The sequence below is a fragment of the Kogia breviceps genome, chromosome 17 (genome assembly GCF_026419965.1).
Source record: "Kogia breviceps isolate mKogBre1 chromosome 17, mKogBre1 haplotype 1, whole genome shotgun sequence".
In the NCBI taxonomy this organism is placed as follows: domain Eukaryota; kingdom Metazoa; phylum Chordata; class Mammalia; order Artiodactyla; family Physeteridae; genus Kogia; species Kogia breviceps.
The window spans coordinates 3,978,936-3,995,667 of record NC_081326.1 but is presented as its reverse complement, the minus strand read 5'-3'; the positions used below and the strand labels follow the sequence as shown (position 1 = coordinate 3,995,667).

The 16,732-nt window shown below is 50.5% G+C and overlaps 1 protein-coding gene across 4 annotated transcripts in view; it reads right to left on the bottom strand.

Moving 5' to 3' along the window:
* LYN (LYN proto-oncogene, Src family tyrosine kinase) overlaps positions 1 to 16,732 on the bottom strand; it is a 108,958-nt gene that overhangs the window by 70,156 nt on the left and 22,070 nt on the right. Inside the window, exon 1 of one of the 4 annotated variants that reach the window (XM_067017862.1) lies at positions 5,439 to 5,919. The exons of 2 other annotated variants lie outside the window; for them this stretch is intronic. The gene's annotated coding sequence lies outside the window, so the exon portion shown is untranslated. Of the gene's footprint in view, positions 1 to 5,438; positions 5,920 to 16,732 lie in introns of those variants that run through there. One more of the 4 variants, XM_067017859.1, reaches the window with a different exon arrangement.

The following is a 16,732-nucleotide window of genomic DNA, read 5'->3' as shown; positions in this document are numbered from 1 at the left end:
AAAATATTTCTGCTAAGAAAAGCTGGACACCGCTTCTAACGTGCCCCTTCCAGGCACCCGATATTCTTTACAATGATCAAGGGCAGGCTGTCACCTGCTCCGCCTTAATCATTGTGATGTAAAACACAATCGAATTTCATTCAACCCTCTTGACTGAATTCCCAAACTTCTACAATTTTAGCTTGGAAAAATAACTGGCAAGAGGTAGAAGTTCTATTAACGTTGAATAATACAGTGGTATTCCTAACAATATGCCTGTAGCCATTTATGACAAATGCAAGATATGACTGATTCAGACATAAAAAACGGCGGGCAGAGACCATCTGATAACGCAGCCGTGAGCATGCACACACATTTGCACCGTGAACAGGATTTTATCAGAACGTAGTAACCCTGCAGAAGCACCGCGGTCAACCAGTAGTTCAGTAAGTCGACTAAGTAAAAATAGGATGGGTGGCAGATGCGTAAAGTGTATGGTACCATTCAAGGGACTATTGTAGAGCCACTGAAACCGAGGATAAGAAAGTGGTTGGATCTGGTGAGTAAAACTGGATCAGGGACGCTAGGAAGGAGGGGTAGGTGACTGATGTTTCACGTTAAAGCTTTTTAGTTGTTTTGCTTTTTAAATTATGTGCAAGTATCACCTTGAAAGTGATAGCACCCATTTTTAAGGCTGGCTAAAAGAATTCTGTGACAAAAATTTTTTTAAATGTTTATAATGTAATTTTTTAACAAAGCTAGGTTAAAATTTAACCTACGTTGTGATCGCATACGTAGAAAAGAGTTTAGAAGGGAATACGGAAATCAAATTAAATCGAAATGGGGGAAGAATCAGTACAGTGCTATGATATGTGATGGGTTTTTAAATTACAAATTAAAAACAGTTGCTTATGACAATAAAAGAACCTAATTTTTAGAAAAATTTTTTAAAAATTATATCAAAGGTAAAATAAAAACACTTTCACACGTCTATGGTCAGTTTTTATTTTTCTCCCTCGCCATTGCCAACATGTCTATGACAAGCTGCACTGTTTTACTTTCATAAAAATATAGTGGTTGAAAAGAAAAAAAAAAAAAGGGGGGGGATTTCCCTGGGGGTCCAGTGGTTAGGACTCTGTCCTCCCAACTGCAGGGGGCAAGGGTTCAGTCCCGGGTCAGGGAACTAAGATCCCACATGCCGCATGGTGCGGCCATACATTAATTAACTAATTAATTAATTAAAAATACAGTGGTTGAATTAAACATGAAACACAGGGAGCCACTTACGCCAGCCAGCCAGCTCTATGCAGTGTGGCCTCGTAGACTCTGCATGAACTGGGAGGCCAGCGGCCCCAAAGGTGCACTTTCTGTCCTGCTGCCTGGATGGCAGGGCTGCCTCACTTTCCTCCGATGCAGTAGGGGAGGCACTGCATCATCGCCACGGGGCTGGGCTGGAGTTCAGGGGCGTCCAGGGAGGCAAAGGCACAGAAGGCCCTTCCTTCCCGTGGCCTGGCTCCCACTCTCACCCGCCGAGCTTGTGGGAAAGTGTGACGGCTAAAAGCCAGGCAATGACTCTAACCTGGGAGACCAGGGGTCACGGGGGCCAAGACTTCTTTAAACAAAAGAAGTAAGGAAGAGAGAGGACTGGAAACCATTCCCTGGACTAATAAGCTTGAGGACAGCCCTCACTTACCAAGAGGAGAGTAAGATCCCAGATGCCGGCAGAGGGGATCACTGTACACTCACTCCAGGAGCTTAAAAGTGCAAAAAAGGAAACCGAGGCCAGGGCTGGGTCCACAGTTACTTTCTTTTTGTTTTGTTTTTTCGTTTTTGGGGGGTTTTTTTGGTACGCGGGCCTCTCACCGCTGTGGCCTCTTCCGTTGCGGAGCACAGGCTCCGGACGCGCAGGCTCAGCGGCCACGGCTCACGGGCCCAGCCGCTCCGCGGCACGTGGGATCTTCCCGGACCGGGGCGCGAACCCGCGTCCCCTGCATCGGCGGGCGGACTCTCAACCACTGCGCCACCAGGGAAGCCCTACAGTTACTTTCTTAAAATAGGTGTGGCCCAGAAGTATCATAAACTGGAGGAGAAGAAAGAGAAGGCGGAGAACCGGCCTACACCGTGGTTCCCAAACGGTGTGCCGAGGCACCCCAGGGCGCCGCAGCAAACTCCCAGCGTTCCTGGGGATATTTCACATTTTCAGGGGAAGCACAAGGACCTCTGCTGGACACTGTGAGAACTACTAGCTCTACCTCAGATTGTGCTGCACCCCTTTCACCCGCTCACATCTGCCTGAAAGCAGATTCTCTGTGGAGGCTGTGATAAATAGCAGCTCTCCCATGAAGATACACCTGGGTGAGAAAGCGAGGATGGCGGGATCCAGCTAAGATCCCAAGAGTTGAGAGGGCGTGTGGCACAGGTACACCCCCCCCCCCTCAGCCATGTCCATTTGGGAGAACAGACAACCATTCTGGTTTTGCTTTCGGTGGGTGTGTATCATTTTTTCAAATGGTACTACGTCGTTACAACAAATGCAGAGGAAGTGGTGTGGACCCACCTCCCTCGTCACCGGGACTCTTTGGTGCCTCTTCTGGTCTAGGATTGCTGTGAGAAAGTTGCTGTGAATGTCATTGTCACTGGCTGTGAAGCAAGCGGCTTTGGGAACCTGGGAGCCTGTACCCTTAGGAAGGTCCCAGCAGCAGGAGAGCCCAGAGCAGGTGGGTGCCGTCAGCTGGAGCTGCCAGGCTGAAGGAGCAGAGGGTGCGGCCACTGCAGGTGCACTTGGGGGGGAGGCGGGCGTGGCGGTCTGCCTTTGGCGTTGCCTGCCCTGCTCTGAGGAGAAACCACCGATTCCCAGGACGTGCTGACACTGGAGAGGGTGCCCCCGCCACTTGCGGAAAATGTTACACCACTTGGACAGCATGATGGCGCTTCTGTTGAATTTCCATTATTCTGAGTGCGAATTTCTCCTTTTTCTCACCACCCTCATCACCCAGGCTCAAAAGCTCTTGTCATGTCTGTGACATCCAGGTCCCATTTTATCCTCTGGAGTCACGTCTCCATGGAGCCCTGTCATCTTCACAGTGTAACCATGCTGGGTTTCTAGACTTAGGGAACTGCGTGGACCAGATAAACAGGGCCATTCTGACGGTTTCCCCTACATTAGTCTCTTCTTTCTCTACTTTACGATAGTAATGACTCAAAGGTCCGCTTTAGGTATAACTGTTCTGGGTGGTGTGGTCACCCCCCAGCCGGTCTCTGTGGCATCGGTCTTTTCCCTACTCTTTGCTCAAGTTTGTGAATTATCGTTTCATCATATCATTGATATTCAAAATCCTTCAGACTGCCTTCTGCTACTTACCTGATTAAATGAATGAATATACATACACATACTCAGAGCCAAGCTTCAAAACTGAGATGGGCTCTCACTCACTGCCTCCCTGACCACCCCTCTATATTTACACGACATGAATGTAGATTACAAGATCTATTTTATCATCTGTCTGTCTCTCCTTGCAGGACTGCCAGCCCCGTGAAAGTAGAGATTCTTGACAGCTCTGTACCCTGTGGCATTGCCAGCCCAGAGAACAGGGCTTGGCGCTTATGTTCATCATCACAGGGAATGCCCAGTAGAATAAATGCTCAAGAAGCGTTAGACATTATCCTCACTACTGTACCACCACCTCGAATTCTGCTACCAACACGTCTCCTCCTATTGCCAACAGGATAAAATCTCAAATATTCAACTCGCCCCCACAGCGCGGCTCCAGTCCACCTTCGCCAACGACTGTGTCCAGGACAGAAACTTGTATTTATTGACATGGCGGCACCATCCTGCCTTCCCCGTATAGGCAAATCCCACCGATCCTCCAAAGCCGCGTTCAAACCAAGTCTTGTCTACATCCTTCTCTCCATAATCGATTAGGGACGTAGCCGCAAGCCCCGGGACGCCTCTGACCGTCCTGTTTCACGTGGTTCTGTAACTCTTGCGTTGGCTCTTATTAATGTGTAGGTGGCTCTCTCCTCCATGGAGGCTGTAAACTCCTTGAGATACTATATCTGCTCTGCCTCTCACCCTGCTTCCACCGCCGGGACACACACAGTCCCCCTACCTGGTCACCATGATGCAGCAACACACCTTCGCTGAATTAAAGTTGAACTTGGAAACACCATGGACTACAGTTTGCGGTCAGAAGCAATTCTGTACGCAGATCCCATTCTTTTTATTAGCCACAACCTCTCTGGTTTATAACAGAGGATCAAAAAATGTTAGTTCCCCAAACTGTTTTAGTTTCAGACATATCTAGACCATGACAGCCACCAAGATGCCCCCATTCACTGAGAGTCTGTGACCATTTAAAGAATTGGGGCTGAAATCTCTACTTAATAATTTTGCCCAAAATGAAGGAGCCCAGGGCTTTAGGATGAGGAAATTTGGGTCCAGTCTGTTTCCTGCATTTATTAAGAGCCATATAAACATCAGCAAGTTACTTAATTAAACTTCATTCTACTTGGGGCTTCCCTGGTGGCACAGTGGTTGTGAGTCCACCTGCCGATGCGGGGGACGCGGGTTCGTGCCCCGGTCCGGGAAGATCCCACATGCCTCGGAGCGGCTGGGCCCGTGAGCCGTGGCCGCTGGGCCTGCGCGTCCGGAGCCTGTGCTCCGCAACGGGAGAGGCCACAACAGTGAGAGGCCCGCGTACCACATTAAAAAAAAAAAAAAGAATCCACCTGACAACGCATGGTCACGGGTTCGAGCCCTGGTCTGGGAAGATCCCACATGCCACGGAGCAACTAAGCCCGTGCGCCACAACTACTGAAGCCCACGTGCCTAGAACCCATGCTCCGCACCAAGAGAAGCCACCGCAATGAGAAGCCCGCGCACCGCAACGAAGACCCAATGCAGTCAAAAATAAATAAATTTAAAAGAAGAAATCTAGCACCAATGGGACAATCTGTTTAAAAAAAAAAAAAAACCTTCATTCTACTCATCTGTACAATGTAGATAACACTCCTCCTTCAAGGGTTATTGTGAGGATTAAACACAAGAGCCTCAGTTAAACGCCCTGCCTCAAAACAGTGAACAATGGGTTACTTCCCGTTTTCCCTCCCGGTCCCCCAGCACAGGGAGAACCAGATTATAGTGACACTATCACACGTAAGTGAAGCAAGGCTCGTGTGACTTTCGGCGCAAAAGGAATTGCTAAATACAAATTGCTAAGGAGGCTTTAGCTCTATGCATCTAGCCCTGGAGTGTGGGTTCCAGGACAACTAAAGCACTGCAGTTTCCACAGCACTGCGGCCGCCCGCTAAGGCCCGCCACCTGCAACTCCATCCCAGCGCTCTGTTCCCGTTACTGAAGCGGAGGTGGTCCAGACTTCAGACCTCTCCCCATCTCACACCGGGCTCCCCTCAATGAGCCCGCTCAGTTCTTTGACTGTCTTTACAGCCTCACTCACCTACTTGGCAGGCAAACGAGTTCCGTATCTGCAGATCTTTTTCAGTTGGCTTTGAGTCTTTTCTCGGACTTTGTCACCCAGAGAGTAAAAACCCGAAGAATTCTATTTTGGGCCTCAAGGCGTGTTAGGCTGAAGGACCAAGGGAACAAAGGAGCGAAGAGAGGGAACACAGCTCAGGCCTGGGTCCTCCACTCCCCAGGTTTACACCAAAGGATAAAGCCACCTCTATGCAGCCTCGGTGCCTTCAGAGCCGAGGTCCAAGCCTGTCACTGCAGCCACCGTGTCCTGAGTTCCTCCTGCAAAGTGGCCGTTCTCTGCCCATCACCCCTCCACCTCCGGGACGCCCTCCAGCCAGTCTCACTAGGCCTTTCAAGCAGCCCCAGGAGGAGGAAGTTTCTTGCTCCCACGGGCCTGGGTTTTTCTCTTTTGGGTGTGTTTTCTCTTTCTGAAACCAGGAAGCTCGATTTGCCTAATGGTCAAACCCTAAAGGATTACAGATTCTTTCTGCAAGAACCCACAGTCCCGTGGTCCACCCCCCCCCCCCGGTTAAAAGCAGTCTGTTTCCAAACCACCCCGACACAGGGGGGGCTTTCTGTTCTCCCCAGTGAAGCCTGTCCTACGCCATTATTTTGATGAAAGATACTGTATTAACAGATCACTCATGTTTCTGTTTGCCCCCTCTCAGCAAAACACTAAAAGCGCAAAAACACTAAATTACATCTCAATTCCCGAAAGAGCCAGAAATCACACTTTCCTTTCCCTCCGCCCCAGAGCACTCACCTGGAACCTGAGGCCACTGCCCCCACCCCCAGGGCCACTGTAGGGTGAGCTGGGCTGGTCCCCGGGCACCCACTCCGGGAGGGCTCTTGTCAGCAGTCACTGATGTGCGATTACCCACAACTGCCCGATTCTTCCCAAAGAATCCTTTCTGCATTTGTCACTCTTAATTCTTTGAAACGTATTTTCAGTAGCGCTGGCGAGAGCAGCATGTCCTGTGTTTGCTCCATCAATGTACTTCTTAGGCCACGATTCCTAACGGGAGCTGCGCATTAGAACAGCAGGGGGGCTTTTAGGGGAAATGCCCCGGCTCTACCCCAGACCATTTAAATCAGGATCTCTGGGGGTCGGGCCTGGGAGACAGCATTTTAAAGTCTCCACAGGTGAACAAGTAACTCTAAGACTTTTAGGTAGTGGTGAGTGCGATGCAGACAAAGCAGGGTAGCAGGAGAGGGAGGGACGGGTGGCGGGTGAGCAGGTCTGTGTGAGAACATGCTTAAGCTGAGGACCCCGTGGAAGGGAACGGCCCCGTGGAGTCCCGCGCGCGGATCAGAGACGGAACGGGCGGTGGCCTGGGCTGACCCAGCATCAGCGGCCAGAGGTCGGCGAGGCGCCACGTCCCCCGAGCATCCTGGCTGCTTCCCGCTGCAGACTCGCTTACTCGGCCCTTCCCTCAACTCGGGGCAACTTTTGTGCAACCCCTCAGCTTCCTTCCAAGGTTTCCCCTTCTGCTGACCACAGCCAGAGGAGGTTTCCATGGAAACCCGAAGGATTTCTACTAATGCCACAGGCTGTTTAAATTCATCTTATGTACGGAGTCACGGATGACAAACGTGGAACTTCCATCAGGAAATCCGGGGGAATGTATTACAGCCTAGACCACCGAGCATCCCAAATGTATTCCTCTACCTTGTCTGGACCTCCATCTTCTCCTCGCTTGTATGTCACGTGGGTCAAACTAAACGCCCGTCTCTTCCAGCTCAAATTCTGTGCATCTATGCACCTGGGGCCATTGTCACTTGTTGAATCTAACGTAGGAGAGACGTAGGAGGCACAAATGCCTGCAGGACACAGGCCTCTCCCCAAGGAGCTGAGGGGATTAGTCCTGGGGTACGTGGAGGCTAATTTCCCAGGGTGCACATACTTGGGGAACTCTTTTCTTCCCCTTTCTTCAGTTCACGTCACCGGCTCATTCGCACCAGCTCCCCCTCCCACACTCCTTCAACTTCACAAGTCTGACAAAATGTTATTAGTGTATGCACACTGTGCAGAAACGTTTAAAGAGCAGTTTCAAAGCATGACTCTCCCTGACCTCAGTCACCGCCCCCAATTACCAAAACCTGGTCTTTTATTTTTCTGTCTGTGCACGCACACGCGCACGCGCGCGCACACACGCACACGCGCACGCACACGCACGCACGCACGCACACAGTGTTACCATCCCCACGTCTCTAGTTCAGCGCCAGACGGAGGCCAGCGCGCGCTCGTCTCGCAGGGGTGGGGCCCCGCGGCATTCAGCACACGATGAGGGATTTACGTCTTCCTTCACATCTGGGGCTCAGGAATCACATCAAAGGCAGGACACCCATTTGGAGCCATGGGTCCAGGGTAAGCGTCTACACGGCTGCCCTCCGATGTGAACGCACGGCTCCGTTGCTCTCTGATCTACACTCTGCCCACGCCTTCCTGAGTGGTGCCATGTCTGGAAATAAGGCATAAATCTTTCAAAATCACCCAGAGTAACCTGGTAATGTCCAGAAGGAGCAGAAAGTTTCTCCTGAGAAGCACGATTTTTAAATGAGAAAAAAGCATACGATGGGAAACACAGCCTCATCAGTTCTAATTTACTGGTTTTAAATAGCTAACGTCTATTTAACTCTTCCTGTGTACCTGGTACTGTGTCGAGCACTTTACGTGGACTGTTTCCTTCAGTACTTAGCACAATCCTTCATATACTACTATCATCCCCGCTTAACAGATGAGAAGGTTGAGGCTTAGGCAGGTAAAGTGATTCTTCCAAGGTGACAGAGGCAGTGAACAGTGGGGCCGCAGTTGACCTGCTCGCTTTCGGGTAAGCACCATCTGCCCAAAAAATCCCGGGTCCACATCTGAGCGCACGCGGTGAAAGCGAGAAACCACGGTGCCCCACTGACCACCCAGAATGGCTGCCCTCTGGGGCTGGGTGAGACCGGCTGTGGGATACTGGCAGGTAAAGGGATCCTTAGCGGGTGGGGTGAGGCTGGCAGGGGGCAGGAGCAGGAAAGAGCGATGACGGAATACACCTGTTCAGGGCAGAAATGGGCGGGTACAAACATCTACTCAAGAAATGTTACAAGTCCCCTCCCGATGCTTTACAGAAGAAGACAGTCAACATTTCTGAGCTGGAGAAGACTGACGAGGTCATCTAGGCCAGCAACCTCAGAACCTCCTGGCAACGGTTTAGAAGGGCCAGATCCCAGCTGCACCTCGGGTATCACTGTCTCGCCTATAAAACAAGGCGGATGGACTAGTGGATCAGTGGTTCTGGAACCTCAGCAGGTGTAAGGATTGCTGGAGGGTTTGCTCAACCTCAGGTCGCTGGTTCCACCCACAGATCTGATTCTGCAGATCTGGGGCGGGGGGGATTGGCGTTTCTAACCAGAGGCTTGAGGATGTCTGGAACGGTGGAGCAAAATCGTAAAAGATCAGGAAAAGAATGGTAAGAGTTGCAGTGGAAAGCAAGCAGCATCCAATTCTAGGATTCAGAGAGCTTGGACAGCCGCAATGCACTGTGATGGAAACTGAAATGAGAAGACACATTTTCAGAAGGAAGAACAGATAACAGATTAGGCTTTGAGTCAAGGTACAGCCTCAGTCAAGCCATGTTTAATATACGAATTATAAAATGGATCTTTTCATCTAGTTAACAAAGCCATCTCGACTCCCTGTCTATTTGGACGTCATTCAATTCTCCCAGTTCAAAGCAGGAGGAACCTCAGGCTCACAGAGGGCTGACAGCCCCTCCAAGTCCAGTGGCCCTGGATCCCCCGACACGAATCCACTGGCCTTGTTCACCTTCTCTGCATGTCTGAAACAGCTCCTCTGTTACAAACAAAAGGAACAAGGTCGGGGGGTGGAAAGAACAGCAACTGCCTTGATCTTTCTTCCTTTACCAAGTAGCTAAATCTTCTGGATTCTGTTCTCAGATGGTGTTTTCTCATGTCCGGGAGGGGAGAGGGAGGCTGGTGGGAAAGAGGTACAAGGGGCACAGCCACCACGGAGATTGTCGTCTGGATTCCCAGTAAAATTCTGGAACGGAGGCCCCAGGGCCCCAGGGCTCGGGCTGGTGGCTGGACGCCTGCAGATGGTCTCAGCGGGGCCCAGTCGAGGCTGCTGGCCGGCCTGGCCCGCGCACATGGTCCCTCCCTCTCTGAGCCCCAAAGGGGCCTGACACTCTCGCACAGGGAAACAGGAGCACTGTCACTTTTTCTTCTCCACTGTCGCTTGAAGGGAACATTTGCTCCCTAAGGCACAGCGCCATCCAGCAGGTTTCGTGTTAATACGTAAAACACTTCCAGGAAAGCAGAGGGCTGGCCTCCTGAGGGCACACTCGGTGTTCCCTGAGCCCCTCAGAATTAGGGCCTGGAGCCCCCGACTTACCTCAGAACCCTACGCTACCAACAGAGCTGAATTTAAAACTCTCCAGGGGCTTCCCTGGTGGTCCAGTGGTTAGGACCCCACGCTTCCACAGCAGGGGACACGGGTTCGATCCCTGGTCGGGGAACTAAGCTCCCGCATGCTGTGTGGTACGGCCAAAAATAAAGAAAAAAAAAAATTAAAATAAAAACAACCTCTCCAACCTGGCTTTCCTTCCTCTTGCTTTCCCTTTACCATTCTCCCGCCACCCCCGGACACACACGCACACACACAGACTCACACTCAAGTACACACACACTCGCACTCACACACACACCATCCGCCATGCTGCACGCTGCTATTTCCAGTTACCTTTCCAAAAACAACGACAGCTCTCCTCCCCCGCCCCGCCCCGTTTCCTCATTCCTCACAGGACAGAACTTGGCAAGAATCGCTCTTCACGACAACCTACATCCCCGGGCTTCATAAGCCTCTTGCAACACCCCGACACACCCTGTGGGCCAGCCCCGCAGAAACCCAACCGAGGCCTCCGTCCTCCTCCGAACCATCGCACCTGCTTCTTCCTGGAATAACACCCGCCCTCCCCCCCCTTCACCCGCCCCATAAGCAGCCTCCTCCTTCTTGTTTCAAACGAACCATTTCAAACCCCACGTCCTGTGTGCAAAGCTGTCCTGAGCTGCCAGGCAGAACTGCCTGTCCCTCCAGCCTCATCTCTTATCCACGCAGCATCCTCAGTGCCCAGGACACTGCCCAAGCCCATCAGCAAACACTCAACCAACTTTGATGAACTCTTTAACTAATACAATCATTTATGTCCAATCATTCCCCCTCAGCCTCTCAAAAGGCTCTTTCACTCACACCTTCAAGATAGTTACAATTCAACAATTACTTTTTAATATAATTAATTAACTTATATTTGGCTGTGTTGGGTCTTCGTTGCTGCACGCAGGCGTTCTCCAGTTGCAGTGAGTGGGGGCTACGCTTCGTTGCAGAGCAAGGGCTCTAGGCACGCGGGCTCAGTAGTTGTGGCACGTGGGCTCTAGAGCACAGGCTCAGTGGCTGTGGCGCACGGGCTTAGCTGCTCCACGGCATGTGGGATCTTCCCGGACCAAGTCTCGAACCCGTGTCCCCTGCACTGGCAGGCAGATTCTCAACCACTGCGCCACCAGGGAAGTCCCAACGACTATGTTTTAATTCTTTCACTCAAGCCAGTGTTTTCCAGATTTGCTAGTTCACAAGAGTGACTGAGGTATTTGTTCAAAATACAGATTCTTGGGCCCTGCTCTAGGCACACCCCTGAATCCGAATCCACATGGAGAGTGTGGGCATTTGTAGCAAACAGTACAGGTAATTCTTATACTGATACTGACTAAGGGCAAAGTGTGCCCTTAGTCAATATCACTTTGCCCGGCACTGAAATGTGAGCAGCTTTGGAAAGACAGCAACATAGTAAACGCTACTGACTATTCATACCTTAATGTGAATTTCTGGTAAAATGCTTTATTAAAAGATTTAAATAGAAGGGATGGAGAAAAAGAAAAATTCATGGGATAGGTCCAGTTTTGATTTTTGCAAAACATTCTCTGGATATGAGGCCAATTTACAGCCAAACCCTCTGTAATCAAAATACTCATCTAGTCAAGTGGCTTCTTCCTATATAAGAATAAAGTCAAGGTGAATGAACTTTATACGGGGGCTGCTTTAAAAGAAATTATAATACTTGTAGTCCATTTTTTTAAAAGATGTATCTTTTTAAATCAGGAAATGCAATATCACAGCTCGTGTACTCTTGTTTTTCCCTCATAATGATAGAATTTCTTATTTAGGCTAAAATTTCAGAAAATACTTAAGTGCAGCCGTGCACATAATTGTACTGTTGGATCTTATAACTGTAATGTTGGGTTTCATAAAAGTTGTGACTAAGACGCTTTTGTGTCCGGTTTACCGCGGCTGTCCTCGCTCGCCCGCACAGCCACTGCACTGCAAACACTGTCTCGTTTCATTATGCCTATCGATGGATCCTTAAAGACATATTGCAAAAGAGGCACACAGACATCTGTTACAGAATGAAATAGAAATATTCTTTAGTCCAATTCCTAGGAAGTACATTTCTTTCTTCCACTGTATCTCTTAGCAGCAGCTTAGCTGGGGTCTAAATATTCATCTAGAAAATAGCTTGTCCGAGTCACACTGTGTCCTGAATTGCTTATCTCTCTTCCATTGGAGAAGAGAACAGGGGAGGGGGAGGGGAGACGGCCAGAGGGGTGGGCCTGGACGGGGGGGGGGGGGGGACGACAATCCAAGAAACGTCCACGTCTTCCTGTCTACACGCCCTTAAATAAGGCTTGTCGGCCTCACAACACACATGCTCCCCTCCCCCATCTTCTCCAGCCCAGTAAAGGGCCCCCCCCACCCCGGTGCTGAGGTTGGAAACCCAGAAGTCACCCTCGGTTCCTCTTTGTCTCACTCCCCAGATCCAGCTCATCAGCAAAGTGTCCCCGTGGACATCCACCCCCCGGCCCCAGTCTCACCCCCTCAGCTCTGCCACCATGGCCTCTCACTGCCAGAGAAAATGCAGGACACCCAGTTACACTGGCACTTCACGGAAATGGCAAATCATTTTTTAATATAAGTATGTCCCCAATATTGCATGAGATATACTAAAAATTCATTCATTGCATACCTGAAATTTAAGTTTAATCTGGCATTCTGCATTTTTATTTGCGAAATCTGGTGACCCTATCTGCCCCCGCATTCCCTACAGGGCCAAATCTTTCTCTGTTGATTAAAGTCCTTCCACAGCTTTGTTCAGAAATAAGATTTAAGTTCTTTACCGAGGGCTTCAGGGCCCTTGGCTGGAGAAGGCAGGAGAGGTTGGAGAGGCCCTCTGCCTGCCTGTTTACCCTCTCCCACCCTCATGCTTTGGCCGTCAGAAACCTCTCTCTTCTCTGCAGACACCCAAGCTCATCCCCACCTCAGGTCCTTTGCACTTGCTGTCTCCTCAGCCTAGAGCCCTCCCCCGCTGGGCGTCTCCCACTCTCCTCATCACAGCCCGGAAACCCCGCGCTCCCCTGGCAACCTAGCCAAGGCAGCACCCCCGACCCCCGTGCGCCTTCCATAGCAGTACTTAAACCTTCCGCAAAGCCCTTCATCCAACCTGGAAGCAGTTACTGGTGTCTGGTCTCCTTGCCCCGACTGGCAACGCCTGCACCTCAGAGCAGAGCCTGCCTCTTGCTCACTGTCTCCAGAGCACCTAGACCTGAACCTGGCGTTGAATCGTCCCTCTAAGACCTATTGTTGATGAATGAATGAATGAGTTTCCCGCCTGTGAAATGAGCTTTCCTTACATTCTAAGCGGTCTTCACTTTGGCATGTTCAACTTTCATCATAGTATGTTGACAGCCCTAAACAACCTTTCCTGCCCCAGACTCGGACTTTTCCCCATCAGACAGCGAAGGCACAGTTGCAAGGTGTTGCTGCTGGCCGCTCCAAGTTCGGTCACCAGGAGCCCTGACTCAGTCGGTATCCGGTGCAGTGCGTCGCTTGAGTGTTTCATTGTATTTTAAACTGGTAATTAAAAAAGAAATTGAGTGGAAAGCCAAAAGACCAAGGTGTTGATACGAATGCTATAAAAAAGCAACAAGATGAAAATTACAAGGTAGGTTGAAAGCAGGGACTCTTCGGCCTTAAGCAAAACCCTCTTTTTGGCGTAAGCTCGTCGCCTTATTGTGAAGAAAATGCACGCAACTTGAGACCATGGGTGAAATGCTGAACATATATTGATAACTGAGTCTAAACAGGAATATGTAATTTCGAAATGGTACAAATTGTCCAGCTGTCCGGGAATGGAAGCCCTTATCACTTACGACTCTATTTCTGGCTTTCGGGCTTAGAAGAGGGAGAAGGAGCTGCTGCGGACCGTCTGCGGCGCCGCTGAAAAGCAAGGCAGCGGGTCCTCAGAGCGCGGCGCACGACGACCCCTCCTGTTATTTTGTAATCCTCTTGATTCCTGGCAATCGTTGGAGTTTCTGAAGGAGAAAAACCTGAAGAGGTCGTCTGGCCTCTTCCGGGCTCTGCTAGAGGAGTAGAATATTGGCAGTGGTCATCCAGGCCCTTTGGGTTGTTTAGCTCGGCGATTTGAAGGCGGGCCGGGAAACCGCAGGACACAGCAGGCAGGCAAGTGCCCGAGGCCCCGTGCCGGGCGGGAGAACCCGCGGGCTGACTCCAGCAAGAAGGAAGAAGACACACAGACACACGCTAACTAGAAGCAATCGTTCCCGGAAGTCGTGCAAATTGCCCCCCATTTCAAGATTCTAAATGCTCACATGGTCTCTCTAACCATCTGACAGATAGAGTTGGGAAAGATACAGGCACCTGTTTTCTTTGAGAAAAGCTTGGCCATGGACCAGGCCGAGTCCTGACACGGGGACCACTTGGCGTTCAGCACACGTGCACGAAAGCCTTCGTCACACGGACGCCGGGGCAGGGCGACGAGCAGGACCGTCTCCACCCTTGGGCGCTCGGGGCCAGCGGGAGAAGCAGGCAAACCGGCGCCTCAGTTCCGGCCGAACCGCCCTCACCATACGACAGTGTTTTTAGTTTGCTTTTCTTACTGAGGCAGAAGGCATACAGAGTGTTCTGGAGACGAACGGTGATGATGGTTGCAGAACAGTGTGAATGTTCTTAATGGCACAGAACACTTAACAATGGCTAAGAGGGAGTTCCCTGGCGGTCCGGAGGTTAGGACTCTGCGCTTTCGCTGTCGAGGGCTCGGGTTCGATCCCTGCTCAGGGAACTGAGACCTTACACGCCGCGCGGAGCGGCCAAAACAATAAAAATTAAAACACTTTTTTAAATTAAAAAAATAAATATGCTTAAGATGGTAACTGTTCTCTTAGGTCTATTTCGCCACAAGAAAAACAAACAAGAAAAATAAAGTTTAATTATTACCCCCCCAAAATGTGTACACAGTGAAATGCACAGATCTTAAGTACTGTATGAGATGGGTTTTGGTAGCTGTCTCCACCCACATTCCCACCTTCCAAAACAAGACACAAAACAGCCCTGTCACCTCAGTCCCCTTGTGTCCCTTTCTAAGTCACCCATTCCCCATGACCACTGTTTTTGACCTTCATAGAAAGGAAGTCAGACAGTACATATTTCTTTCTGTCTGGCTTGTTTCACTCAATATAGCGTTTTGGAGATTCAACCAGTTGTTGTATGGAGAAATATCTTTTTCTGGTTCAAGTAGTCCCATTTTATGAATATATCATCCAGATTTACTGAACCACTCTTCTGATAATGAATATTTGAGAATTTCTAGGGGTTTTGTTGTTTACATATATATTATGAAAAGAGCTGCTATATACATCACTGTACACATCTTTTTGTGGACATCTGCTTTCATTTCTCTTGCATAAATACCTAGAAGTGGAAAGGCTTGGCTGTGAGGCATATGTATGTTGAATTGTATAAGAAATCGCCGAAGGGCTTCCTGCAGTGCCCGGACCACCTCCACTCCAGTCTCCCCACAACCCCGCCAGCACGCTGGGGCTGTCAGTATTTTTTGCTAACGGACCGTGATGGCTCACTGAACCAGCATGAATGATGCCGAGAAAAGGGTAATGGCCCTCGGACAGGGCTACTGGTTTCCCGGAGGGTTGCTCCTTCCATCCAGGCCGGAGGGCTACCGCCCCTGGCTCAGCTGGAGTTTAAATGGGGCTCATTTATTTTCTTTCCTTTGCTTTTTTTTAACAAACCACTTTTGCATACTCTTTCACAGCCAATCCTGATAAGAATTCTAACAGGTGGCGAAAGAGCAGTTCGGAGATGGGGTAATTGACCCAGGGCTCACAGGGCAGACCTCGCCATCCCAGCCCTCTGCCTGAACAGGCGCCCCGTCTCTAAGCCTCTGGTCGATCTGGAGGTAAAAAGAAAAAGAACAACAACAACGGAACGAGTTATGACGGCACTGTGCTACTTCCCGGTTCCTACCACGTACCACCTTCTCACTCGTGGGTGGCTTTGATGGAGCCTCACTCATCAGAGGTCACAAGCAACCCTTGAAACCTCCTCTGTGTCCCAGGGAGAGGTAAGTGGTCCCCCAGCACAAGGGAGATGCTCCAGGCCTGAGCGCGAGGTCCCCCACCGGAGCAGGAGGGGCTGTGTACCGACACAACTCACAACACTGCCAAGACATGCTGTTTTGGAGGGTGAGGCTCTCCCAACAGGTAGGGTGTCCCGCCCAGATGCTTCTCAAGTGTGGGAGGAGACTGGGGTTAGCAGGCCCTCTAACCCCAGGAGACTCGCCACCCTCCTAACTGGTGCCCAGCGTGGCCTCCTCTCCTCAAGGGACAGGGAGCTATTCTGGGCACGTATCGGCTCTCGGGACATCTGACGTTCTGAGATGGACCATCCGAATTCACTGATCTGAACATTATCCCCTAACAGCCCGCAGATTCCACAACGGCTGGATCTGGTCAAACGGTTCAACCTTGGTACACAAGTGGGGTGTCGAGGAGAGCTCTAAAAAGCACTGATGCCTGGGTCCCCCACTGTCCCCATTTCATTGGTTGGGGTGCAGCTTGGGCCTGGGGAGGATTAAATGCTCCCCCATTGACTCTAGTGAGCAGCCAGGGCTGAGAACCACTAGAAAAGCCCTGCTCTGAAAAAGAATTCACAATCTAATAGTGTTGGGATCCTTCTATCAAATACTGAACTCCTCGCCAGAATTGAAATCATAGCAGCGCACGTGCCACAGATGGTTTAACTTCAGATGCCCTGTTGGCTAGCTGTGACACAAACGATCCCGTATGGCATAACGATTCCATGCTCTTATGCCAGAGTGGCGCTGGAATTTATCCACTGCCAACCTAACCCCA